At 39.3% G+C, this 6755-nt stretch overlaps 1 non-coding gene across 1 annotated transcript; it reads left to right on the forward strand.

Annotated features, from left to right (window-relative positions):
- The first annotated feature begins 5746 nt into the window (after positions 1 to 5746).
- Trnaa-agc lies at positions 5747 to 5821 on the forward strand. The gene has a single exon. It is a non-coding gene; the product is annotated as a tRNA-Ala (tRNA).
- The last annotated feature ends 934 nt before the right edge of the window (positions 5822 to 6755 follow it).

Consider the following 6755-nt stretch of genomic DNA (forward strand, 5'->3'; position numbering starts at 1 on the left):
CACCTGACTCTTGCTTGCACATGCTGAGATTAAAGGTTGTTCAACATTCCAGGTTTTTTTTTTTTAATATATATTATTGGGTGATGGTCCTAGAGTATATGTTTTCGTACATGTCAAACATATGTTGTTTTGCTGAGCTTTATCCCCCAGTTTCAATTTTGAAATTCAGCAGAAGATCCCGTTCTCTTCCTAGATGTAATGTCTGGGCCTTCTGAATCATTAGATTACAATGGTGTGACATTATTCTTGCTTTTGGTGTTTGTTTTGATGTTTTTTTAATGAATATGATTCTTTTGTCTATACATGGACAATTTTTTTTTGAGACAGGGTTTCTCTGTGTAGCTTTGGGCCTTTCCTGGATCTCGCTCTGTAGACCAGGCTGGCCTCGAACTCACAAAGATCCACCTGCCTCTGCCTCCCTCCCAAGCGCTGGGATTGAAGGCATATGCCACCACCTCCTGGCTGTCTGTATACATGGATATGCACCACATGTACACCTGTCCTCACAGTAGTCCAAAGAGAGTCTTAGAAACCACAAGATTGGAATAATGAACAGTTGTGTGATTCCCCCATATAAGTACTGACAATTGAGCCCATCTATATGCAAGACCAGGAAGAACTCTTTAACTTCTGAGCCATCTCTCATTCCCTGTGTTGATTATTTATGATCATCATTGATATTGCTAATGTCATCTTCTTTCTATTTGTAACTGTTGAAATGCACAGTTCCTTTTAGTAAGATTTATTAATGTACAATTTAAAGTGGAGCAATTGAGGTTTCTGGAAAATGAATAGAGAACTGGAGTGAATGCCAAACTCTTTGTAGGATCTTAAGTAAAAAAAAAAAATCTCTGAGTTCATCTTATCTTTTTTGTTTGTTTGAATAGAAGATTCAGTGCAGATGTAGTTAGCACAGACTAGGCTAACTTTCACCTCAGAAGCACATATACCTGCTTCTGCCTGCTAAGTTCTGGGATTAAAGGCATGAATCAATATACCCAGCTTACAAATCTTCTTTGTAGTTAATAATTGTTCATACAATTTCTCTGATGGGTGCTCAGTACTGTTGAAGTGTTTGCTTGTCTCTCTATCTCTGTTAATAGGCATTTCTCTTGCAAGGTGATATCCTGTTCAGAGCATTCAGAAATAATACAGGTAAACCTCCTATTCAGTTTGTGAAATAACTTGATGATTTCATTGCAGTGTCTGAGTTATAGAATACATGTAGCACTCACCAGAATTATATGGTCATGTTGTCAAAGAAGCACACATTTACAATGTTGTATCATCCTTTTTATTTTATACATATGGATGGCATATTTATGTATGGCATATTTTAGAATGCAGTGACCTATAATGATGTGCATGTTGACATCACTCAGGAAGAATGGGCATTGATGGATCCTTCACAGAGGAATCTCTACAAAGATGCAATGGTGGAGACCTATATGAACCTCACAACTCTAGGTAATACTATAAATTTTCCTTCACAGTGTATCATTTGTTTTATAAACTTAAAGCAGATTGTTTTCCTCTAATTGCTTTATGAGCACAAGAACTTTGGAAGAAAAGTTTATTCCCAGATTTCGTATGTTTTTGTGTGTGAAAGAGGAAGTCTTTCATGTGTATACAGGTGATATACAAAGAAAGCAGGCATCAGATCACCTAGATTTGTAGTAGCAGCTGGTTATGAGCCTCCAAACTTGGATATTGGAATGTGAATTCAGATCATCCCCAAGAAGAATACATTCTGTGCCACCTGACCAGACCTATAGTACATTTTACCTAATAAAATAAAACTCTTTCACTAATTAACAACAAAACATAACCTAAATAAGCAAGGAAGTAAATAAATGATACATAGGAACATTATGCATCAATATTGAGGCTGTGTTTGGTAAATTTGCAGCATGAATTGAATACAGTCCTAAAAAATTCACAATAATTTATAACAGAATTCCTGATTCCAATGCTACATGCAAAGTGGAAACACAGAATGCTCAATAGGATTATGAAAAATAATACACAGAGAGATACTATGTGATTTCTATATTTATCACAAAGCTACAATAATAAAAAAGTAAAACATTTGTAAAAGAATAAAGGAGACAGAAAAAGCCAAGAACAAAGGCAGAAAAATATAGTAAACTTTTAATCAAAAGACAATAGGAATCTCAGCCAGGAAACGTGTAATCTTGACCAATGTTAACCAACTACCTATAACTATATGTGTATAGAAATTAACACAGACTTCACAATGCCCCCAAAATTAATTCTTAGTTACCCTTAAACTGTTATGTTTCTGACTATCCAGCTACTGATATTTCTTCCGAACAGAGAGGCCCAAAACTCTTGGGCTCTCTTGGCAAAGGGAGGTATTCTCCTGTTATGCCTCTGCAAACTCTCATGTCCCCTTGTGGTTTCAGGCAAACGCAGACCCACTGATGCTGAATCACAAAACAGTGTAGAAGAACAATTTAATGTCTATTTTCACCCACATGGATTTTGGCACATGATATGAAATCTTCCCTATGCACCTGCCGAACAACATGCAAACCTGAAATATATCTTCTGCTCAGAAACTTCTTTGCTCCCCTGGAACTGGACTTCCCAGAATCAGGTTGAGACTGGTATTAAAAGTTTTAAAATATTCTAATCATGTATTGCTGAAGGAGAATCCCCAACACAGTTCTTTCTACCAGTTGCTAAACTGTTTGTGACATTTGTAAGACAAACTTGAAAGTGGACTGCAATGATCTAGAATGTCTAGAAACAAGATCTTCAATTTTCCAATCTGTCTTCCCTCTGATCACTAAAAACAAAGTCTATCTGTGCACACTGGACACATATATTACAAGAATCACAGCTTTCTATAGCCAGGTTGGCAAAGCCTTCTCCACTTCATAAAATCTACATTCAGGGAGCCTCAGAGAAGCGTCACTACCAGATAATCACATGGACCAACAGAACAAAAGTCAGGCTCATGCTCCATCCAAGTCTCAGAAGCTCTGACAGCTCAGCAGAACTGCTCCTTTTGGTCTGCAGTCAGTGGTCCCCACACTCACCATGACATGGCTTGTGGTCTCCCTCACAGCTCCCTACAGCAGAGCCAGAGATAATCTTGGAAAGAACCTGCAAGCTGCCTCCCACTGGTGCTCCTAATTGCTAAGCCTTTCCAGGGTCCCACATTAGCTAAGTCGTTCCCCCCCCCTCCCCGCCCCAGCTGGGAGTCAGGACAGTAGTAGCTCCCCCACTGGGTTATCAGAGATCAAATGACACTGATAGCACAGGCCCTCCCAGCTCTGACCTTCCACCTTACAGATAGGCTGGACCCTAATCTGAGATATTTTGTATTTTAGTAGAAATTCTTCCAGCATCTGTCTCAGAGCACTTCCTGTTCCCCTTCCAAGGCACACACTCCTTTGTGTACAAATCCAATACACACTGATTGTCGAGTGATGCCAAACCTGTGCATTGCAGCTGGGAAGTAAAACACGGGTCACTTTCAAATAGTAACTGTAATTACTGTGTAACTGTTGTTAAAGGAAAACAGGTAAGGAATTAGAAAACAGTGAGTTGTCAATGGTAGGGATTCTAGGAAGAAAAGAGACTGTGGCATGATGTAGTCATAATCTCAAAGAATTACTTTGAAAAGTTCACACACAATTGATGGCCATGTGTTCCAGGGACTAGGGATTTGTATGACAACAAACCAAAGATTACGTATATCTTTTTTTTTCTGAAGCTATACATCTTCAACAAGGAAAATAACAGTCTGCTAGGCAGGGCCCCACTGTTTTACTCAGACCTTCTATATTCATTGAAACAGTGTAACTACAGTAATTTTGTTGCACTACATGGTCAGTCCTTTATCCAGATAACTGAATGATATGATTTATGGACCCCAAGAAATGGGCAGTCAGGCCATTTACAGAGAATCTAAAATTGATTACATGACTCCACATTGCTAATCTCGACCACTGTAGAAGCAGGTAAACTCTCACCCTCCTTCCTGCCCCCACCTTTCTGCACTGCCACTACATCAGCTGAATCAATTTTACACAGGTCCCTGTTCATTTGTATGTTAACCCAAAAGCCAGAGAGACTGGTGGAAACCAATTAACTGGTCCATGTTCCCTTCTCACTGAAGTCAGCCTGGAATGATTTGCAGAACTGTCTTCCCAGCACTGGGCAGCAGAGGCAGGTTTAGGTGTTCAAAGCAATTCTTACATACACAGCATGTGTCAAGCCTGGGCTACAGGAGACATTTCTCTACACAGAAATCAATAATCAACAGCTCTTGAGAGAAAAGAAATGAAACAATTAATAACCAAAACACATTAGAGAACAGAAACAAATAAGTAAGAGCAGTAATGCACTTCAAAATCTTAAAACTAATAACAATAGATAGTATTTTAAAGTGATAAAGTAATGTATTTTTTAAGATAAAATACTTAGCTACAATGAATTGCAAAAAGAGTGGGACCTTCTCTAGTAGAGGGAATATCATTAATAAGAGATAGGTTGATCATCCCATATGCACTTGTGGGCTGCTGTGATCTGTAACGCGACACAAAAAGTTACAGTCAGTGGCCTTTTTCTCAATCCTCTGAACTAACATAACTTTGTCCAGGAGGACTGAAAAATCTGCATAGGAGACTTGAATAATTAAAAATTCAATATCCTATGGTGCAAGTTTATCTTCCCAAATTGTACACACACCAGTCTGGTCTGTCTTCATTCACAAGACATGAATTGGTACATGCTGGTAAATTACAAAATCCCTTCCGATGCTACAATGAGGTGTGTTTTCATAATGATGACTCCAGCAGTTGATTGCCTACCCTGTTTCTCCCATCAATGTACACAATAAACTATTCCTTCTATTCTGGTCTGAAGGTAGAAATCATGTTCCACATCAAATCCTTTTCCTTTCACTGCAAAGGATATGCAACTGCATGACTCAAATGGATAGTTTTGAAACTCTGAGGTGATGCAATCATTTAATTTAAGATTTTTAATGTGTAATATAGAGGACAGGAAAGTCATTGCCACAGACTGGGACCAAGGCCACTTGTGTCAATACAAGAGAGCTTGTTTCAGAAACATTTTTCTTACAGGATTGATTGCAGCTGTTCTGGAATTAAAATGCTTTCCAAGGTAGAAATTTCTCAACACACTTCAGAGAAAAAGAAAAATATCTTTAATGATAGCGTGCATCCATCTCCAGCTAATGCTAAAGGAAGAGCCAGCCTAGAATAGATATTGCACTCCACATATGCTAATCATCCTTGTGACATTTAGGTTCAGTCATCAGGTTACACTTTCACCAATTTAAATAGGGACAGAAGACTTCAAGTCTACTCACTTAGACAGAGGGGAAACATAAACAACAAAAACATTTCCAAAATTATTTCTTAAGTACCCCAGTGATGTGAAACAGCAGGATCTTCTTCAGTGACTAGGTCTTGAGGTGAAGGTCACACGGGATTAGAAAGAGAGAAGTTTAAGGTAGAAAAGATAAAAGCTGGGGTGTGGAAGTCTTACACAAGCTATGTCTCATGTCAACTAAGCTTCTTAAGAAGAATAGTACCTTGGATACTACTTTCAGTGGTGAAATGAAAGGAAATGGGACACTTCTTGGAAGTCAGCCGAAAGTATCATACAATGGGCCAGACTCAAAAGGGAGCCTATTCAAACAATGCTACACAAGGGGAAACAGGGTATCTCAAGAACATTACTAGAATTTGGGGATTTAGCTCAGTGGTAGAGCACTTGCCTAGCAAGCACAAGACCCTGGGTTTGATCCCCAGCTCCAAAAAAGAAAATTACTGACTAAGCCCACATGATATGTGGACTGATAACTATACCACAATGTGGGGGAAAGACTTGGTTTCTCACGATCTAAAGTAACCCTACCACAAACACCCTGGTTGCAGACCATTGCTACTTCTCCAAAGCATATTCCTGGTTTTCAGGAAGGAGCTCTGTTTCCCATAGACTTTAATCACAGGGCACAGTAGCACCTAGAGATGCCCTAAAGGATCTCCTACATTTCAGACATAATCTTTCTTACCTCCATTGTAGAAAGAGTCCGATTTTTATTACAGTAATCTGGATGTATCACCCCTCCTTATGGTTTACTCCTTTCTTAGTCTGTTGTTTTAAGGGCATTTGAAGACCAAAATGACCAGGGGCCAGTCTGAGATTCCAATTCATTGGAAAGTTTGTTATGCCTCCTGGCAGGAACACAATGGCCTCTGAACAAAAACTTCTAGGCCAGCTAAACTTAGTGTTTTTTAGTTGGTCACTAGCAGTGATAGTGAGTAGAAGTATTCACTTTCCCATACCCTACTTCCTGGATCCATGAATGCTGGCTATAGGAGAAACTTATCATATGTTGGATGCTGATTCAGAGCATATACTGCCTTCTGGAGAACCTTTCCCCAGCCCTCCAGATGTTGGCACCTAATGGGTGCTTGTTTTCAAAAGACCAAAGTTAAAAAAAAAAAAGACCAAAGTCAATTCCATTTTCTATCAGGCTATATCTGGGACTCAGTGTTGTTCTTGGTTGTTGGATGATTTGGTACACAGCAGCAACAGTAGCCAGATCAGCTGTGGTGAGTAGAATTTTATGTTGAGCTCATGCATCATTCCCATCTTTGCCACCATGGCCACTTTGTTCTTGGGCCCATTGGGCAATGACATGAATGGCTGGGATAAAGGGCTGACTGTCCACAAAAAGGAGTCATCCT

The sequence above is a fragment of the Peromyscus leucopus genome, unplaced genomic scaffold (genome assembly GCF_004664715.2).
Source record: "Peromyscus leucopus breed LL Stock unplaced genomic scaffold, UCI_PerLeu_2.1 scaffold_1231, whole genome shotgun sequence".
Lineage (NCBI taxonomy): Eukaryota > Metazoa > Chordata > Mammalia > Rodentia > Cricetidae > Peromyscus > Peromyscus leucopus.